This window comes from Monodon monoceros, unplaced genomic scaffold (assembly GCF_005190385.1).
Source record: "Monodon monoceros isolate NGI ecotype Baffin Bay Population unplaced genomic scaffold, NGI_Narwhal_1 Super_Scaffold_11, whole genome shotgun sequence".
Classification (NCBI taxonomy): domain Eukaryota; kingdom Metazoa; phylum Chordata; class Mammalia; order Artiodactyla; family Monodontidae; genus Monodon; species Monodon monoceros.
The window spans coordinates 9,314,188-9,336,536 of NW_021703767.1; the positions used below are offsets into that span (position 1 = coordinate 9,314,188).

General features: G+C 43.5%; 1 protein-coding gene across 12 annotated transcripts in view; it reads left to right on the top strand.

Moving 5' to 3' along the window:
* SETD4 (SET domain containing 4) overlaps positions 1-22,349 on the top strand; it is a 409,208-nt gene that overhangs the window by 159,680 nt on the left and 227,179 nt on the right. For all 12 annotated transcript variants that reach the window (XM_029213928.1, XM_029213933.1, XM_029213923.1 and 9 more), the window contains one exon: positions 22,067-22,179. The gene's annotated coding sequence lies outside the window, so the exon portion shown is untranslated. The remainder of the gene's footprint in view (positions 1-22,066; positions 22,180-22,349) is intronic.

Genomic DNA, 22,349 nt, shown 5'->3' on the forward strand with positions numbered 1-22,349 from the left:
GGCCCTTTGGTGAATGTGAAAGAAAGCTATTCTTTTTGATATTCATCTCTAGGTCAGTGAAAAGCTGCATGACCTCTAATGGGCAGGGAGTAGAGGCCAGGAATGAGGAGGGTGACCTCTGACGAAACACCCTTTGGGGTGGCCGCTAAAGCCCTTGGACAGACACTTACCTGGGGCTCCAGAGGTTGGTGAGGGTTGCAGACACTTAACTGGAACTGCAGGTTGAAAATAGAAGTTGGATGTATTCCTCTGAGGATCATGGTCTACTGCAATGGTTTCACACCCTTGAGTAGCATTACTCCCATACATATAGGGCTTATTTTGGTCTGCCTCTTTGGTTTTTCCCTTGTCCCGTGGCAGCCCCTGAGGTGCCTCTCATGGGGCATATCCTGGCTCATGAGAGCTGATGGTGCTACAGCTCTTCCCACCTCTGCATTCACTGATCTCACATGGGTAGCTTGAAATTAACCAGGGTGAGAGTCGTTACACCATGGAACTTGGCAAATACTGCACATCAGGTCTCCTGTCACCTCCTCCTGAGACCCACTTATTAAACATTTACCAGCGTATCACTGTCTGCCAGGGTCCCTGGGGTCCTACGTAGCGGAACTTGAAAATGACTAGTATGATGGCTTTGTCTATGGGAAGTTGCTGTTTTAGTTTACTAGGGCTGCCTAGCAAAGTATCAAAAACAGATTGGCTTAAGACATAGAAACAACCTAAATGTCCATGGACAGACGAATGGATAAAGAAGATGTGGTACATATATACAATGGAATACTACTCAGCCATAAAAAAGAATGAAATAATTCCCTTTGCAGCAACATGGTTGCAACTAGAGATTATCATACTAAGTGAAGTAAGTCAGAAAGAGAAAGACAAATACCATATGACATCACTTATATGTGGAATCTAAAATAGGACACAAATAAACATACCCAAGAGATAGAAACAGACTCACAGACATAGAGAACAGACTTGTGGTTGCCAAGGGGGAGGGGGTGGGGGAGGGATGGAGTGGGAGGCTGGGGTGAGCAGATGTAAGCTATTATATATAGAATGGATAAACAACAAGGTCCTATATAGCACAGAGAAATATATTCAGTATTCTATGATAAACCATGGAAAATAATATAAAAAATAGAATGTATATATATGTATACCTGAATCACTTTGCTGTACAGCAGAAATGAACACAACATTGTAAATAAACTATACTGCAATGAAAAAAAAACTGGGTGGCTTAAACAATGGATATTTATTGTCTCATAGGTCTGGAGGCTGGAAGTCTAAGACCAAGGTATTGGTAAGGCCATGCTCCCTCTGAAGGCTCTAGGGAAGTTCTCTTCCAGGCCTCTATCTTAGCTTCTGGTAGTTTCTTGACTTGTGGTAGTATAACTCCAGTCTTCATATGGGTTCTCCCTGTTCTATGTCCAAATTTCCCCTTTTTCTAGGGACACCAGTTATATTATATTACAGTCCACCCTAATGACTTCATTTTAACTTGATTTCCTCTGTCAAGACCTGATCTCCAGATAAGGTGCCATTCAGAAGTACTGGGGTTAGGACTCCAACAGGTCTTGTTTGGGGAATACAGTTCAACCCACAGCAGTAGCCAAGCGTGGATTTTGGTTCTAGTCTGTCCCCCATTGACTGTGTGGCTTTAGTTTGACACTTAACAGCCCCAGTTCCATATGCAAAAAATAAGGGGGTTGGACCATGTAATCTGGAGATTTTATCTCTCAAATTCCATGGCTTTATAAACACACTTACTGTTCCTGAACCTCCATCAGTGGGATCAGTCTCTAATTTGTTTTCATGCTTTTATTTATTTATTTGTTGCGTTAGTTTCAGGTGTACAGCAAAATGAATCAGTTATACATATACATATATCCACTCTTTTTTAGATTCTTTTCCCATATAGGTCATTACAGAGTATTGAATAGAGTTACCTGTGCTATACAGTAGGTCCTTATTAGTTATCTATTTTATACATAGTAGTGTGTATACATCAATCCCAGTCTCCCAATTTATTCCCCCCCCTTTCCCCCGGTCACCATAAGTTTGTTTCTTTATGTATAAAGGATGTTGTTTAGAATTGGCTGGTTAATAGTAATTGCTACTTTTTTAAAAAAAGCAACTCTGATATGCCAAGCATTCTATTCAGGGCTTTATACATTTTATTTAACCTTCAAAAAAGTCCTGCAAGATATTTATTAGAATTCCCATTTGATAGTTGAGGTGTCCAAGGTGCATAGAGGTCACCTAATTTGTTAAAATTTATAATATTCACAAGTGGCAGAGCTGGGACTTGAATCCACATCTTTATGACCCCAGAGTCAAATACTCTCCTGTTTCCTTTGTGAAGTTGGCCATCCTCTGGACAGGTGGAACCCACGGGCCTAACGCCTTTGGCATTGGTTTCTCATGACAGCTAATGATCTCTGTTCTGCATCCCATTTACTCACCTGAGAGGTTTATCTTTCAGTTCCATTAAGTTTCAGATTAAACCAGCTAAATTGCCTAATCCTAAAAGGAGATCAGAGCAGAAGAGATCTCTGAGCTGCCCTTTGGGGGAACCCACAGCCTTTCAGTTTGTCTTCAATGTTTGCATCCCAGAAGAGGTTTGAATTTGTTAGGACCACACAACTTGTGGAGTTTAAAAGAGGTTTAATTTTGTATAGACCATATTTTTCTTGCTTTTTTTATGGGAGCCTGACCCTCAGAAACCTTTCTCCCAATTACTCACAGGCTTAGTTGCCATGTGACAGCTGCCATTTTATTCCCCTGAAGATGGGTAGTTGCCTACAGAGACTTCTCCAGTGCCACCCAAGTCTCCTGGAGAGCGACGCTACCCCCGGGAACAAGGGCCACCTCCCCTCCCAGGGCCCCTCCCTTGGGTGCCATTTCTTCTGCTTGTGCTGCTGATATGTATGGTAGGGCCCTTAGGAGCCACATCGGTGTGGTCTTCTGTGGAAAGAATTCCTGTTTCACCTGGTCTTGTACTTCCTGAAGGGTAACTGAAGCAGAGCCTCCTTGCCTTAGATAGCTTCTGAGAAAGACAACCTCTGTTTTCAGTTACAACCTCTGTAGATGGCAGACTGGGCTGGGCTGAGTTGGGCTCAGACCAAGCATCAAGGTCTACTCAGAATCACTTCTGCTGGTGACCAAGAGTTAGTTATTGGGCCAACTTCTTCCAGCAAGCTTTTTGGCTGCTCATTAACCTAGGTTCCTGGTGACCTGGCATCTCTACCACCAGTACTTTAATCATAGCCAGATGTTCCTCTCTGTGCTGGGATCCAAGGACAGCAGAAAGGATACTATTCATTGTTTTCTGTGCAGAGGAAGAGGTGACGGCCATAGCAGCTGGTGGTATTATTAGAGGTCTTCTTTGGCAATGTATGTAGCTGATTACCTAGATCACCCTGCTTCTGTTTAACTAAGCTCATCTGGTGCAAAAAACCGTCACCTGCCTATGCAGCAAAGAAAACTTTTGAGAAGGGGATCGTATGAATGTGGAGCTGCTAATCAGGTAAGCTAGGAGGAGCTGTCCCAGGAAACAGCGTCCTGTTCCACTGTGAACAGAACCACAGTTTACCTGGAATCTCTGTGCGTGTTTATTCATGGTGCTAGCTCATGATTTGGGTCCCAGTTCAGTCTATTTCACTTCTTATAAGTTTGTTTGTCTTCCTCCTTTTGTCTGATGGCAAGAATTGTCTGGCTGGAGTGGTAAAGGTCTTGTGGGGCAGGCCAGCCCCGGTTTAATGAGCGTGGGAAGAAGCCAACATTTAGGTCAAGCTTGAGAATCAAACTAACACGAAAATGTAATCTAGGAAGGTCTGAGGCTGAAAATGTGAGAGCCCTTAGCAAGATGTAGGAATTGATCTCTTCTCCACGTGTTTGATATTCAGCATGGCATATACTGTCACAGCCCTATGTCTTGGATCATTATTATTTAGTGGAGAAAACAGTCTTTCCATGTGTGCTGGATATTCCCAGCCATAGAAGATCCTTGAATTGACCAGCTTGTTGCTGGCCCTTTATGCCTTTTTTTTATTTTTATTTTTATTTTTTGCGGTACGCGGGCCTCTCACTGTTGTGGCCTCTCCCGTTGCGGAGCACAGTCTCCGGACGCGCAGGCTCAGCGGCCATGGCTCACGGGCCCAGCCGCTCCGCGGCATGTGGGATCTTCCTGGACCGGGGCATGAACCCGTTTCCCCTGCATCGGCAGGCGGACTCTCAACCACTGCACCACCAGGTAAGCCCAATGCCTTTCTTTTTTGTGTTAAGAAAGTGATGGAGGAAAGTGAGGATTCTTGCATTAATTAAGGAAAGGGTTCAAACCAGGATCTTTTCCTTTTAGGCAGTCTGGTGGAATTTGTCCTCACACACGAGTCAGCCAACATTTATTTGAAATTCTATCATCTCAAATCTAAAGCCCACCTGCTAGTGTGCTCTGTAGCCAGGGATCTGGAGACTCTCCTGCACCCTTACCCTAAGTGCACTCAGGGTTTAGATGGGGGTGGATCTTATCCACTTCCTTCTCTGCTTCCTATCTTTCCTTCTCCAAAACCACATGGCCTTGCTCACTTATTTCATTGGTTACTTTTAGAAATATTTTGAAGGGGTCATTTCTTTTCCCCAGTGAAAACCCTTTTGCTGTTTGGACGACTGGTTTAACATCTTTTGTCAGAGTCCTCTTGGAGGAATGAAATGAATAGTTCATAAGGTTAAAAATGGCATGAAGTTGTTATCCATTTGGCTCCAGTCAGTCTCTGGGGATCTTATGGGTCGATGGATGTATAATCAGTGGGTAATGGGATTGGAAGCCTTAAGCCGTATGACTTTCTAGGTCTAATCCAAGACCTTCATTCTGTTGATGAGGAGGAACTTGAATCAAGTGTAGAATCCAGGTGTTATGACTCATGGTCCACATTGCTGCCTGCTATGTCAGGGGTCCGCAAATGGCAGTGATCTCAATCACCTGGGTGCTTATTAACCGTGCAGATTCCTGGGCCACTTCTGTGAGATTCTGATTTTAATAAATACTCTGAGTTAACACTGTACAGTCAAGATATAACGTGAGCCCTATGTGCAATTTAAATTTTTCTAGTGGTCACATTAAAAAAGTAAAAAGAAACAAGTGACATTTTAGTAACATTTTATTTAATCCAATATAGACAATTTATCATTGTAACATATATAATCAATCTAAAAAGTTATTACGGGGGGGATAAATTAGGAGTTTGGGATTAACATATACACACTACTATATAAAATAGGAAACCAACAAGAACCTACTGTATGACACAGGGAACTGTATTCAGTATCTTGAAATAGCCTATCCTGGAAAAGAATATAAAAAAGAATATATATATTTTATATATATATATATATATACACATATATATGTATGTATATATCACTGAATCACTTTGCTGTACACCTGAAACTAACACGACATTGTAACTCAACTATACTTCAATAAAAAATACCAAAAAAGTTATTAATGAGTTATTTGACTCTTTTTTGGTACTGAATCTTTGAAATTTGGCGTGCATTTAATACCTATAGCACATCTTAATTTGGACTAACCATATTTCAAGTGTCCAAAGCCACAGGTGGCTAGTGGCTGTCACATAGGACAGTGCAGATCTATAACTATTCCCTCCCAATCATTGGAACTCTTCATTAAAAGGCATGAACTGCTAACAAAGTACGTCCCCCCCATTGCTTGATGCATTCAAGCATCTAGTGTTGCTAAGTTCAAAATTCAAGTGCCCCACCAGGCAGACCTTTTTAAGCCTTGTGGGCTACAGCACAATAATAGATAGGGATGTGTTTACATAGCACATACTCAGGAAACCATTGGCCGTCGGATGACACAGACACCTTGAAGCCACACGCTACTCACGTACCTCTGATCATATGCGTTTGCACGTGTAGACTATTGTGCAGGCCCTGGGAGTTGTATGTGCTACAGGCACAGACAGTCAGTAAAGGGTTTCAGTGGAATTTTCAACCAGAAGCAGCTGAAAGTTTTTCCAATTTAATCTGTAAATGCAGTTGGGGGATTTTTGCACATGAATCAACTTGTTTGGCTAGACAGACCTTCTCTGTGCTCTCTCTCTGCCTCAGCCTTGGGCTCACAAAGGTGCTCTGTGTGTAAATTTGCAGGGGGATAGAATGAGGTGCATAGAAGTTCAAGGGAAACTTTCCCCAGAAACGCAGCACTAGGAAGCCAGGGTGGGAACACAGGAAGGGTCCCTTCTCTGAGTCTCCACTCTCCCCACCAGAAGTGCTTTTCAAAGTGTTGAGGGTGGAAAAACATTGGAATTCCAACTAATAAGATAGACTCACACATAATGGGAATTACATTGCTATGTATTAACGTAATTAGAAATTAATCCAGTTGTTTAAACCTGAGTCTCACAGTTCTTTTTGTTTCGTAAGAACTTTTTTAATTAAAAAAAGGAAGAAGAAAAGGAACCTTCAGAAGGAAACTGGGTGTTTGGTACACGGTTTGTGCTTGGATGGATGTCACACTGTGTTGTGTAGCCACTTCAGTGGCATCAGCCAGTATACACTTGGCTGGGTGTATACTTCAGTGGCATTTACTTATGGGGCCTCGTGATGCTGGAGAGTGAAAGATGCTGAGATCTCAGAGTACCAGTAATAATAACAGTTTCATAACAAGAATGACAACCAACATTTACCCAGCATTGTTTATGTCTCAGACACTTGGTATGGATGAACTCATTTAATTCTTGCAGCAACCTTAGAAGTAGGTACTGGTATTTATTCCCACTTTATCTGGAAGGAAACTGGGGCACAGAGAAGTTTGCTACTTTGCCAAGTCACCCAGCTGCTAAGGAGCAGAGCTGGGGTTAAACTCAGGTGGATCCTTAGTTCTAACCCAAAGACCACACCTGTTCTGCTTGGAAGACTCCTTAAATGTCCTCCTGCCAACTTCCCACCAAAGCAAAAATCTCTCTGACCTTCCAGTCAGGTGGTCATCCAGCCCCCTGCTTGAATGCATCAAGCAATGGAGAGCTCATTACTTTGTTGGCAGCTCATGACTTTTTTTTTTTAACTTATCCTGCAGTTGTATTTATTTATTTATTTAATTTATTTATTTAGGCTGTATCAGGTCTTAGTTGTGGCATGCAGGCTCTTTGTTGCAGCGTGCGGGCTCTTCTCTAGTTGTGGCGCACGGGCTCCAGAGTTTGTGGGCTCTGTACTTGGGGCACGTGGGCTTTGGTGCCCCACAGCATGTGGGATCTTAATTCCCTGACCAGGGATCGAACCCACGTCCCCTGCATTGGAAGGCAGATTCTTAACCACTGGACCACCAGGGAAGTCCCGGCAGCTCATGCCTTTTATGAAGAACTCCAATGATTGGTAAATTCTTCTTTGCCTTCTACGATCTACCTTCTATGATTAGCAAAACTTGATTCCCTCTCAGTGTTTTAGGGTGGAGACTTCTTGAAGGTACAATAAGAGAGAATTAACACATGATGGGACTTATATGTCTGTATATGTATTAATGTAATGGGAGGGTAATTACTTTTGAAAAATAGTTACAAGGATACAATTGTTTAAATCGTTTTCATCTGCCTGTGCTCCACTCCAAGGAACCACTTACTCTGTGACCTGTTATGTACCTCAGGAAGTTCCACCTCCATGCCTTTGTTTCTGCTGCCTGGAACAGCCTCCCTTCCACCTGTTCATAGTCAAACGCTGTTCCCTCTTTGAGCCTAGTTCGCTCTGCCATGAAGTCTTCTTTGGTAAGGAGAGAAGTTGTTACCAACGAGAGAACTAAATGATTGTTTACCTAAGAGGAATTAATAAACAGTGATTTCCCTCCTTTAGACCTAGAGCAAAGGTCAGAGCTGTTTGAGCATCCGTGTCATGTTGGAGGCTTCCTTCATAGCCATGTGACGTTGGGCAAACCTTTTACTGTCATGGGCCTGGCTTTCTCACCAGCAAAACGAAGAGCTTGAATCAAAGGATCTCACCATCAAGATGTGCATACCCGAGCCCCTGGTCAGCTTTTTAAAAATACCTGTGATAGGAGTACTCTGTCAGAATGTGAATTGGTAACCCTGAGACAGGCTGGGACCTAGGACCCTTTGCGGCATGCTTGCACCTGGACAAACGTCTTCTCAAGCAACAAAATACAAAGAAACCATAAGAGACTAAAAATAACTGCATCCATGTGCAGTTGGGGCAAATTATTGACAACAAGAAAGAAAAAGACCAAAAACCCAACTGCCACTTCTGAAGAGCTGGGAGCAAAAACAGAGTACCGGGAGCAAAAGCAGGGTATTGTGCATACCCCTGTACACACCACCAAAGGGGTGGGCAAACCCCTAAGCCACTCCTCTGGCCTGACCCCTGGACCTGCCCTTACCCTCATCCTATATGAGGAACACTGAACCCGCCCTTACCCTCATCCCATATGAGGAACCAGCTTGTCCTCCCTTGGGGAGTGAGTAAGGGAACATGTTACTTGTTTTTGCTTCCCCTTGCTGCAGCAGCGGCCCCATTAAAGCCTTGTTTGTATTTCTTCTCTGGCCTCTAGTCAGTTTCTATTGATTAAGGAAGGCCAACAATATCACTGATGAACATAGATGCAAAAATCCTCAACAAAATACTAGCAAACAGAATCCAACAGCACATTTAAAGGATCATATACCATGATCAAGTGGGGTTTATCCCAGGGATGCAAGGATTCTTCAATATATGCAAATCAATCAATGTGGTAAACCATATTAACAAATTGAAGGATAAAAACCATATGATCATCTCAATAGATGCAGAAAAAGTTTTTGACAAAATTCAACACCAATTTATGATAAAAACCCTCTAGAAAGTAGGCATAGAGGGAACTTACCTCAACATAATAAAGGCCGTATATGACAAACCCGCAGCCAACATCGTTCTCAATGGTGAAAAACTGAAACCATTTCCTCTAGGATCAGGAACAAGACAAGGTTGTCCACTCTCACCATTACTATTCAACATAGTTTTGGAAGTTTTAGCCACGGCAATCAGAGAGGAAAAAGAAATAAAAGGAATCCAAATTGGAAAAGAAGTAAAGCTGTCACTGTTTGCAGATGACATGATACTATACGTAGAGTATCCTAAAGATGCTACCAGAAAACTACTAGAGCTAATCAATGAATTTGGTAAAGTTTCAGGATACAAAATTAATGGACAGAAATCTCTTGCATTCCTATACACTAATGGTGAAAAATCTGAAAGAGAAATTAAGGAAACACTCCCATTTACCACTGCAACAAAAAGAATGAAATACCTAGGAATAAACCTACCTAAGGAGACAAAAGACCTATATGCAGAAAATTATAAGACACTGATGAAAGAAATTAAAGATGATACAAATAGATGGAGAGATATACCATGTTCTTGGATTGGAAGAATCAACACTGTGAAAATGACTATACTACCCAAAGCAATCTACAGATTCAATACAATCCCTCTCAAACTACCAATGGCATTTTTCACAGAACTAGAACAAAAAATTTTACAATTTGTTTGGAAACACAAAAGACCCCGAATAGTCAAAGCAATCTTGAGAAAGAAAAACGGAGCTGGAGGAATCAGGCTCCCGGATTTCAGACTATACTACAAAGCTACAGTAATCAAGACAGTATGGTACTGACACAAAAACAGAAATATAGGTCAATGGAACAGGATAGAAAGCCCAGAGGTAAACCTACGCACATATGGTCACCTTATTTTTGATAAAGGAAGCAAGAATATGCAATGGAGAAAAGACAGCCTCTTCAATAAGTGGTGCTGGGAAAACTGGACAGCTACATGTAAAAGAATGAAATTAGAACACTCCCTAACACCACACAAAAATAAACGCAAAATGGATTAAAGACCTAAAAGTAAGGCCAGACACTGTAAAACTCTTAGAGGAAAACATAGGCAGAACACTCTATGACATAAATCACAGCAAGATCCTTTTTGACCCACCTCCTAGAGAAATGGAAATAAAAGCAAAAATAAACAAATGGGACCTAATGAAACTTAAAAGCTTTTGCACAGCAAAGGAAACCATAAACAAGATGAAAAGACAGCCCTCAGAATGGGAGAAAATATTTGCAAATGAAGCAGCTGACAAAGGATTAATCTCCAAAATTTACAAGCAGCTCATGCAGCTCAATATCTAAAAAACAAACAACCTAATCCAAAAATGGGCAGAAGACCTAAATATACATTTCTCCAGAGAAGACATACAGATTGCCAAGAAACACATGAAAGCATGCTCCACATCACTAATATTAGAGAAATGCAAATCAAAACTACAGTGAGGTATCACCTCACCCCAGTCAGAATGGCCATCATCAAAAAATCTGCAAACAGTAAATGCTGGAGAGGGTGTGGAGAAAAGGGAACACTCTTGCACTGCTGGTGGGAATGTAAACTGATACAGCCACTATGGAGAACAGTATGGAGGTTCCTTAAAAAACTAAATATAGAACTGTCATACTACACAGCAATCCCACTACTGGGCATATACCCTGAGAAAACCATAATTCGAAAAGAATCATGTACCACAATGTTCATTGCAGCTCTATTTACAATAGCCAGGATATGGAAGCAACCTAAGTGTCCGTCGACAGATGAATGGATAAAGAAGATGTGGCACATATATACAATGGAATGTTACTCAGCCATAAAAAGAAACAAAATTGAATTATTTGTAGTGAGGTGGATGGACCTAGAGTCTGTCATACAGAATGAAGTAAGTAAGTCAGAAAGAGAAAAGCAAATACTGTATGCTCACACATATATATGGAATCTAAAAAAAAAAAATTGTTCTGAAGAACCTAGGGGCAGGACAGGAATAAAGATGCAGACGTAGAGAATGGACTTGAAGACACGGGGAGGGGGAAGGGTAAGCTGGGACGAAGTGAGAGAGTGGCATGGACATATATACACTACCAAATGTAAAATAGATAGCTAGTGGGAAGCAGCCGCATAACACAGGGAGATCAGCTCAGTGCTTTGTGATCACCTAGAGGGGTGGGATACGGAGGGTGGGAGGGAGATGCAAGAGGAAGGGGCTATGGGGATATACATATGCATATAGCTGATTCACTTTTTATACAGCAGAAACTAACACACCATTGTAAAGCAATCATACTCCAATAAAGATGTTAAAAAAAAAAAAAAAAAAGGAAGGCCGGAACCCTGGTCAGTAAACCCCACTGTGAATGGAATTCTCTGAGCCTGTGTGAGGAACACTGAGGGCCTCTGCCCTGATGGTGAAGGCGTAAGAATATTTTTAAAATTTGAGAGGATTGAATCAGCCATAATGTTGATCTGAATGAGAGGTATTTTGGTGGATGGATGGTAAAAGCATGTTTCCACCATTTGGATAAATTCAGAGTCTTGGATTTGGCAGAAGTTTGATTTTAAGAACTGGAACATGAGTCATCTCTAATGATCCTTAAATGAGCTGCAGGCTGAGCAAAGAAGAAGGCAACAGCCAGCCTCTGTGGCTGGTGAGGCCGGAGACTCTTGGCAGTTCTTCTAAGAAATATGTTGATTGATCCCTGTTTAATTCCGGGTTTTTAAAATATAATATACTGCTCCCCCCTTTTAAAGGAGGGTGAGATGGGCACCAAGGCTTAGGAATAAGGGATGTAACTGGGAGAAGAAGGTCCTTGAGCTCTTTGGAATCCTGAAAGGAGCCTGGGGACATCTGTGCACTGTGGAGGAAAGTTCTCCGTGCCCGTGGCTTCTGCCGGCGCTAACAGCAAGAGCTGGGAGGTGGCAGAGAGTGTGCGGATCAAGCGAGATGCTTGACCCAGGCCTCTGGGTCCTGTCAAGCTTCCTGCAGACAGGGCCAGAAACTACCAAGAAGGACTCCGGATGTTTCGGCTTTGCAACTGCTTGGAGTGTCGTAATAGTAACACGGTGGCAGCACGGCATCCCGGGTCTCCCCATGTGGGAAATTACACTCTACCAAGTGGAGCACTGAGGTCTGAGCTGCCCCAAGCCCTGAAGTTTTTTCAAGCATCATCGTGTTGCTTCAGTTTTAACCTCATGGTACTTTAACATTCAGTAAGTTGTAGCAGAGCCTCTGTGCGCCAGTCTGATCTTGTCCCCCAGAATGAAACCTGCAGTAGAACAGCCTGGAGAAGAGACACCCATGGGAAGAACAGCAGCAGCAACCTCTGGAGAGGCGCCCTTCCATATGGGGGGGTCCTGCAGCCCAAGCCAAGCAGCTGAAATGACCCATCTCCCCTTCCCCCCTACTATGCAGGTCCTCCTGGGCTCCAGATGGTCCTGGCTAAGACAGAGAAAAATGGGTGCAGCAAGTAGCCTCTTTCAAGAGGGACAGTTTACATTTTCTCTGCCAGTGTCCTCTGTTTCCCTCCATGAACCTTTGAATGGCCCGAGTTCCAATCTCCTTTGGTGGAAGTGAGATGAAGATCACGGGCATGCTTTGGAAAATTAAGAGCATTATAGAAGCCCTGGGATTGTTTATTTTATTTAAAAAATTTTTTAAATTATTATTAACTTTAGTTTTGTCTGCGTTGGGTCTTCGTTGGGTCTTCATTGCTGCGCGCGGGCTTTTCTCTGGTTGTGGCGAGAGGGGGCTACTCTTCGTTGAGGTGCGCAGGCTTCACATGGCGGTGGCTTCTCTTGTTGCAGAGCATGGGCTCTAGACGTGCAGGCTTCAGTAGTTGTGGCACGCGGGCTCAGTAGTTGTGGCTCACAGGTTCTAGAGCGCAGGCTCAGTAGTTGTGGTGCATGGGCTTAGTTGCTCTGCGGCATGTGGGATCTTCCCAGACCAGGGCTTGAACCCGTGTCCCTTGCATTGGCAGGCAGATTCTTAACCACTGCACCACCAGGGAAGCCCAGCCCTGGGATTGTTATCTTGCCCGACTAGCATTTGTTTTTTGGGAATTCTTGACTTTTCTCCATTACTGTGAAAATGCTATTCAAGAATAAGTCAAAAGTTCTCATAACCACTTAGAACCTGCGGAGAACTGCCAGCTGCCTTGATGAACTGCTTGATAGAGGCAACAAGCAAGTGCTCACAACTGCTGGAGATGCTTCTTAGGTCATGACTCAGGAAAGAACAAGGAGGAAGAGGGACACTGTGCTCCTGAGGGGACTGTGCCTTCCCAGGATGGTTGTGTCACGTGGCAGGGAAGAGCCCACGTGCCACAGCCTGCCTGCTGGGGCTGGAGCCCAGCTTCACCGTTAGCTGTGTAATCTTGAGCAAGTTACTTAACCTCTTTGGTCTCAGATTCCTGTTCTGTATAATGGGGAAAGTGATTGTACCAGGGTGTGTCAAGATTAAGTGGGTGGATCCAGTAGCACACTTAGAATAATTCAATAAATGCCGTACTTATTGTCATTTGTTTACAGTAATCGCATGTATGGGCGCTGAGCCCTGTGTAATGGGTACATTGCCCATTTGTTCCTCACTGCATGGGCGGAGGCATTACCCCATTTTATACAGAAGAAAAATGGAGGCCCTGAGAGGTGACATCTCTTGGTATGCTAGTAAGTGGCAGAGCTGGAGTTTTTACTAACCCCAGACAACTTAGCACCCGTAACTCATTCAGAGCTCATCTTAAGAGGTTATCAGTAATATTTTAAATAGCTGATTTATAGTCTGCGGTCCTTGGCGTTTGCAGTATTCAAAAAAAATTGAAGTACAGTTGTTTTACGACGTTGTGTTACTTTCAGGTGTACCGCACAGTGATTCAGTGGCGTACGTATAACTGAGTCTTTTCCATTATAGGTTATTCCAAAACAACCTTTTTTTCCCTTATAGGTTATTACAAAATATAACAAAATATTGAGTTCCCTGTGCTAGACAGTAGGTCTTTGTCTATTTTATACATAGACATTTGCAACATTTGAGGAAAGTACACAGGGAGGCTTCCTGGGTAGCATGGGCTGTTCTGGAAGCATCTGTGTGGCTCTACCAGGCTTCCATGGTCCAGCTCCTTGCCTGTGTTCCTAACTGCCTGCAGGACAGCTCCACTGGGGACCCCACAGATACCCCAATTTCTATAGGTCCCAAATCTCATTACCTTCCTCCAAAACCTTTTCCTCCTTCCATGGTAACTCAGATGAATGGCCTCTCAATACTCCCCTCCATTCTGGCTGGAAATGGTGGCTCCATCTTTGACTCTCACCTGCACTTAAAACTGGTAGCCACGGGCTCCCCTGGTGGCGCAGTGGTTGAGAGTCCGCCTGCCGATGCAGGGGACACGGGTTCGTGCCCCGGTCCGGGAGGATCCCACGTGCCGCGGAGAGGCTGGGCCCGTGAGCCATGGCCGCTGGGCCTGCGCGTCCAGAGCCTGTGCTCCGCAATGGGAGAGGCAACAGCAGTGAGAGGCCCGCGTACCGCCAAAAAAAACCCAAAAAACAAACAAACAAACAAAAAACTGGTAGCCACGTCTGGAGGACTAATGTCCACAAGTCTCTGGACTTTTTCTGTCCCCATTGCTAGTTGGGGCCAATGTTAGGTAGGATAGGCAGAGCTGGTATAACAAATAGATCTGAAAGCATAAAATGACACACAATTAATAGATGGTTAGTTTTTGCTCACGTAACAGTATTGGGTGAGTAAGCTGTTCATGGTATGGCTCTGTGCACACAGCCATTCATTCAGGGATTCAGGCTGATGGAGTTTCAGTCATGTTCAGTGGGATTCCAAGGATACTCTGAGCTTAGCATCATCACCACCAGCTGGAAAGGAAAAGGCAATGAAGAGGCACTCTGGCAGCTTGGATGGGAAGATCTGATACGTGAGTCCACCACTTCTGATCACATCCCATGTGATCACAGCCAACTGCAAGAGAGCGGGTAACTTGGACATCGACAACCCTGCAGGCTTGCTGTTGTCTTCAGAACAGTATCCTTAATGTGGCATTCAGAGGCCTCCACAACACGATCTAGTCTAACTTGCCTGCTTGTCTTCTGCTCTAAGCCTCCAACAGCCTCGGCCAACCCTGGCAGATCCCATGCTCCTTCTGGAACGGGCCATGCCCACTGGCCAGCCTGTGCCCCTGCTCTGCTCAGGGCACTGTTTCTCGTCACTCATGGTCTGAGTCCTGCCCTCCTTTAAAATGTTGTTCAAAGGCCACCTTCTTCCTGAAGTCCCTTCATGCTGTCCTCAACTGAAAAGGATTCTTCTCTGCCCTCCTCTTCCCCCTCATACACTTCTCTTACAGCCAGAGGAGAAATATATTGGTCATGCTTCCTATTACAGCTCCTTGTTCAATCCCTTGGCAGACTGAAAGCCCTCCTTGTGTTTTGCCTTCCTCTTAACGCAGAATAAAGCCAACACACCAAAGCTTCCATCACCCATTTTTCATAGATATTCCTAGGTTTCAGTTTTGTTTCTCTTCCCCACGGCTTGGTCTGGCCACCTAGAAACATCCCTATGTCCTTTCACATTTCTGTACCTTTGCCTCCGCTGGTTTCTCTACCTGGGAGGCCATGATGGCATCTCCATCATCTGGTGAACTGGTGATTACGTCATATGATGCATTCCTCAGCCTCCCTTCTACCATGGGTGTCCACTCCTCTGGTAGAACCTGTGCTCACCTCTCTTCTAGTCCATTATCCCAACAGATGTGAATTCCTTGAGAACCAGAACATCCTGATAGCTTTTCTGGAGACATGATGCGAGCCTAAAGTTTGGTGCATAGAAGGATTAAATCAGCATTTCTTGAGTGAGGGCGCCCACCCAGCCGGGTTCATTCTTGTTGCTGGAGAACTTTGCAGATAGATTGCTTGAATCTAATGATAGTGCAGTTAGGCCTTCTTGAATGAACAGTTTCTTTTGTCATTTGCTGCCCCTACTAAGATGGCAGCGTGCAAGCACATTTTTCACTTATCAGAGAGGCCCAGGGTAGGTAAAAATCTGGGGAAAATCCAAATCACATAATGAAATACCGGAGAAAAAAGAAAGCAAGTCTAGGGAAATATACGTGAACAATGAACTTCACATTCTTGAACTGCTTCTTTTTTTAAAAAATTGAAACATCTCCAAAGAGTACAGCCTTACGAAACTTGGCCCAGGTGTATTTAATTTTCCAGAACACTATACTGATGATTATCATCTGGGAGCGTGAATTCTTAACCCTTGGAGGCTGACACCTACTGTTTGTTAACCACCCTGAAAGCTTTAGGGGTTTTGCCAAGGCAAGAAAATGTCAGGCGGTTAAAGATCGAGGTTCAGTAAACTTAGAAGAAAAGAGCTCTGGGTTGGCTTGGAGTTGGTTCAGGTAGAGGAGATGAAGCAATACAGGTGGGGTCTTCAGAAAGAGTAAAAGAGAGTTGGATGAGTGACAGCACCTTGCATATTTCATGGGATTAGGTTCTTGAACATCTTCTCAATCACCTGATCTGGGCCAGGAGAAGCCACAGCCACGTATCCATTTCTCACTTTTATCTAAAGCTTGAGTTTAGACCTCTGTTGTTCTGATTGCAACACAAACTCAGAATATCATGTATATTCTTTCAAGTTGAAGTTTTTAAAGGAAACAAAGAAAGAAACTTTGAGCTGTAGTGCTGGAAAGAACAGTCTGGTAGCTTTTGGGGAAGGTGCTAGTCTTTCTGCAGGAGGGTTCTCTCCTTGCATTGTTAGATTTTTAGTTCTCTAAAGATGCATCATGAAAGCTTGATTTTAAATGTAGGCTCACATGTGAGATGGATGCTCATGGTTTTTGTTTTTTCTTTTCAAATGAAGGAGTAATTATCAAAACAGAAAAAACACGTGACTGCAGTCCTTTTAGCATTTAGGCAAGCATCCTCTGGCAGCTCACAGCCGGGCCACAGATCTAGTGGCTGTTCTCAGCCGAGAAATTCTATGTGGTTGGGCAGGACACACCTCTTCCCATCTTCCTTCTGAAACATGACGTGGCTTTTGCCACACGTCAAAAAACCTGTGTCAAGTCTCACTTCCTCAGACATCTTGAGGAAAGGCTGAGGACTATATTTTTCCCAGTTAGTTGGAAATTTCCAACAGTGTCTAAGATGGTTGGAGGGGCTGCATAATTTGTAAAAGATATGAAACGCATGGATATTTGTGAGATCTCCTTATTCATTTTGCAAAACTGTAGATAGGCCCAATTTCTATCTGATATTCTTTGGCACATTTGCATTTTGTCCTGAAAGCTCTAGAATGTTTTGGAATGACATGTTCCTTCGTTCTTTCTCTCATCACCACCCCCACCATTGACCCTCCATTTGAAACTCAAGATTCTCAGGGTGGTGATATAAAAGGAAGATGCCCAAATATTTGTACCCTCTCTTTCTACAGAATTTGCTAGAAATAACAAAGGCTAGGATCTTTGTAGCATTGCTGTAGGACTCTGACCTGGGATGCAGAAGCCCTTCTGCCCTTCCCTAGCCATGCCCTGGAATTTTGTCCTATAGACTCTTTTTAAGGTTACACTTGAGGCTCTCATATCCTCCTATTAGACATGTAATATACCTTTTCACATGCATCCATTTCATCATTCGTTCAACAGCTATTTACCAAGTGCCTTCTTTTCACTATACACTGGCCTTGGTAATCAGGGTATAACGGTGCACAAACCAGACATAGTCCCTGCTCTCATTGAGCTCACAGGCTAGTAGAGGAGCAATTACAACAGTCACAATGGTGAGGTGGGGGGGTGGTGATAAATGTAGACTGAAAGGAGAGCACTGAAGAAAGAGATATAGTTCCATGAACATATGGAGCCATGCTGAACCACATGGAACGTAAGAATCTGACCAAGGTAATTTCTTAGGGAGCAGTTTTTGAGCAGAGATTTGAAGGGCAAGTAGGAATTGTCCAGACAGAGGTGGGGTTAGGCGAAAGAGATTGTCTGGGAGGGGGAAGAGCATGAGCAAAGACCCTGTGACAGGAGTGGGCATATACTTGAATGGAGACCCTGGCTGGAGCTCAGAGTAGGTAAAAGTCTGTGAGTTCAAATCATGGTGAGTGTTCTAGGCCATGCTCAATGTTTCCTCCTTTACCTGAATAATAGGAAGCCAAGGAGGAATTTAAGGTGGAATGTTGAGTTTTGAGAAGATCAGTCTGGAAACCATGGGGAAGAGATTAGGGCAGGTTCAGGGAGGATGCTGGGGCGTAGTTCATGCAAAAAATGTCAGTGTCTTGGGTTTGTACGTTGGTGGCCATGGAATTGGAGAGAAGTGAAGAGACCTAATTATTATTAGAAGGGAAAATGGACAGGAGTTGGTGATGAGTTGGCTGTGATGTGTGGGTGGGAGGTGGAGAAAATGGTGCCAAGGGTGGCCCCTCAGATTCTACTCAACAAAACTGGATGTAGGAAGGACCATTCCCTGAGAGAGGAGACACAGGAGGAGGGAAGAAGGACTGGGACTGGGAGAGACGATCTTAAGATCAGATTTGGACAAGTGGCATTTAAGATGCCACATGGAATTTATGGTTCTGAAATCCATAGGTGAGATCTGGGCTGGAGATACACATTTTGAAGTTATCTGTAAATATCCAGTTGGATGTTCAAAATTCTCCAGGTGGGCTCAGTTTGGTTGTATTTAAGTCAGGATACTGTACTAAATTTACAAGGCAGCGACATTACTTCACACGTCTAAATTGTCTGCTGGTGAGAGGACGATTGTAAGCCGCAGTGGTCTTCACCCACTGAGGGTGAAGTAACAAACATAATTTTTACTCTTAAATCAGTATCTCTGTAAGCCTTTCTGTGCTTTGGAGCAATTCCTTTCACAAATGATACTACCTTATCCCAAGCCACACTCAAAGAGGAAACATTGGGTTGGCCAAAAAGTTCGTTTGGGTTTTTCTGTAACATCTTATGAAAAACCCGAACGAACTTTTTGGCCAACGCAATAAATGGTGGCAAGCATGGCGATGGGCTGAAGAAGCAGCCTGTATGGGTTTCACGTGGTGCCTCTATTGTTTCAGACATCCTTACTCAAACATCTTGGAAGAATCTTAGCTCATGCTCCCATGCTACATCAGTAGTGCCCAGCTATTAACTGCAAAAGTTTAAAAAATCTTTAAAACAACAATCCCCAAATTGTTTTAAAAAATGCAAAATAGGGCTTCCCTGGTGGTGCAGTGGTTGAGAGTCCGCCTGCCGGTGCAGGGGACACGGGTTCGTGCCCCGGTCTGGGAAGATCCCACGTGCTGCGGAGCGGCTGGGCCCGTGAGCCATGGCCGCTGAGCCTGTGCGTCCGGAGCCTGTGCTCCGCAACGGGAGAGGCCACAACAGTGAAAGGCCCGCGTACCGGGGGAAAAAAAAAAAAAAGCAAAATACTTCTTACCTCTCAACATTTTCAAGGATCCCCAAACCATTTAATATTTTGAAAAGACTTGGTCTTATAATAAATTACATTCTAAAAGTTGAGTCACTGATACGGGGCATAATATTACCACTACCACCACAATTACTGACCACTAGGCTGAACATTAACTCACTTAAATCTATTTGGTAGGTGGTGTTGTTTCTCCCATTTTCCAGTGAGAATATGGATGCTTTCAGAGGATACAGAGCTAGTAAATGGCAGGATAAGGATTTGAAATGAGTTGTGCCTGTCTCCTAAGTCAGTGACCTTTAGCAGAGGGGGGCTCACTTTTGGGGACTTGACACTTATTTTATTACTTATTTTCTTTTGCCCCATAGATGGTTCACTCTCTCTGTAGAATTAGACCTTTTGAATGGGTCTTTGTTCCATTCCTGCTTTATTTAAACAGTCAAAATGTAGACTAGCCACCTGAAAAATAGGGTTTTGAAGGTGGTCTGTTAACCCATTACCCCCTCCTCTTTCTAAAGTGTCGTGAAGACAAAAGCCACCATATGAATGCTAGCTATCATTGTCTTCATTCAGAACCATGAAAGAAGCTGCTTGTTGGAGATGAGTGAGCCTCTGTCTCTGAAAACTGAATTTTTGTTTCTTAGCTGACATATATGGAACCAGAACTCTTCCATGGTGGGAAAGATAAATCCCTTGATTCTGAAAAATGAATTTGAGGGGTGGTTGGTTGGAGAGCTCAGCTATTGTGTTGGGTCCTAGTCTGAGGGGTGGAAGAAAGAGAGAGAGAGAGAGAGAGAAGAGGAGAGGAGAGGAGAGGACAGGTACTCCTCAGATATTTGTTTCAGTTGGGAAATAGGGACACTTTATGTGCGGAATCTTATACTTACCATACATAGTGCTTTTTGCCCAGAAGGCTGTCACAAGAATGCATTCTTTTTTTCTTTCTTGTCCACACCCATCAATGATAATCAACGCCACTTGGGTGATTCTGAAAGCTAGTCTAAACCAGCTATGCTACTTAATAGTTGTGGGAATGGGTAGAAGAATAGTTTCTTCATTGAAAACTATTAGAGGAATTTATAGGCTGTCGGTGTAATTAGCCGTGAAAGATTTGGCAGGGACATGAAACTGACATTCTTCTCTCATCTTTTAACCCTGCCTCTTTCCATAACTGGCACATCTCCCCATGTCCTGGCATTGTTGTCGTGTTGTTCTGCTCTTTGAATCTCTGCCCTGGCTTAGTTGTTCTGAAACCTATGTTGTCCTTTCCTCTGTGTTTCTATGAGCTCTGTTAATTGCCCCTCTACTTGATACTGTATTTGTTTCTCTAACCTTCCTTTACTAAGATATGCATCCACCTGAGCAATTATGTCAGACAGGCATTCTGCCGTTTTGCATCTGTGCTTGCATGGATGTGTATGATTTAAGGCCTAAAAATATATTTTATCAGTTACTGGCTATAGAAAGTCAAGTTTGACCCAGTTAGAAGTTATCAGCACTACTTAAAAGAATAGGCTTATTTACCTATATACATTTGAAATATGTATATTTGGGGGATAAAGACTACTTTGAAATTTGAGGTTCAATTGTCATGAGTTTGCTTAGGTACTCACTTTGAATAAAACCAACAGCCTCGGGGGCTTCCCTGGTGGCGCAATGGTTGAGAGTCTGCCTGCCGATGCAGGCGACACGGGTTCGTGCCCCGGTCCCAGAAGATCCCACATGCCGCGGAGCGGCTGGGCCCGTGAGCCATGGCCGCTGAGCCTGCGCGTCCGGAGCCTGCGCTCCGCAGCGGGAGGGGTCGCAGCGGTGAGAGGCCCACGTACCGGAAACAAACAAACAAACAAACAAACAAAAACTAACAGCCCGTGGAAAATTATGACTGTTTGTTTCCGTTTGGATTAATGCTGCTTATAGAAAATAAGTTCCCAGACGGCAGGGGCTATAGCTCATGGATATTTACAGCACCCGCTGTGAAAGAATGCCCTGTTCTTAGTAGACACTGAAATGAATGTTTTAGAAATAATGATAGTTTTGCAGTTCCTCAAAAAATTAGACATAGAATTACCAGACGATCCAACAATTTCACTCCTAGGTTTATACCCCAAAGAATTGAAAACAGGTACTTAAATACATGTACACGAATGTGCATGGCAGTGCTAATTCATGACAGCCAAAAGGTGGAAACAACCCAGATGTCATCAACAGATGAACAGATAAACAAATTGTGGTATAAACATACAACGGAATATTACTCAGCCTTAAAAAGGAATGAAATATTGATACACACTACGATATGGATGAATCTTGAAAACATTATACTTAGTGAAAGAAGCCAGACACAACAGGTCCCACATTGTATGATTTTGTTTATATGATACATCCAGGATGGGTAAAGCCATAGAGACAGAAAGCCGATTAGTGGTTGCTGGAGCAGGGGAGAAGGGAAATAGGCGTTAACTGCTTCGTGAATAAGGGGCTTTTTTTGGGTAATGAAAATGTTTCGGATCTAGAGGGAAGTGGTTCACAATCCTGGGACCATACTAATTGCCACTGAATTGTGCACCTTAAAATGGAAAATTTTATGTTACGTGAATTTCACCTTAATAAAGGTAAGGAACCACAGCAAACACCCACTGAGCACTTGCTGTGAAGCAGGCATCGTATTAAGCATTTCACATAATTCTCCCGTCGAGGTCACATGCCCCTCTGTGATGGGTGATGAATTCCTTCCATTTTACAGATGGAGACCCTGACGGAAGCCCAGAGAAATTAAGCAACATACTCTCCTTCTGACAAGCTTTCCAGGGCCTCGCATTCCCAGAGTTAAGTATGGTGACTCGAAGAAACTTGGAGGTAGGTGGTTCTGAACTGCTTCAAGTGTGAAAGAACACCTCTTGGCTCTGAATTTGGACACTGGGTGGTCAGGGACTCAGAGGCTGTGGTTCTGTGTTTAAAAGGAATGTTTGCAGTTCTGGGTGGATGCAGAGGTGCGCTTTAGAATTCTTTGTGGATGATGAAATTTG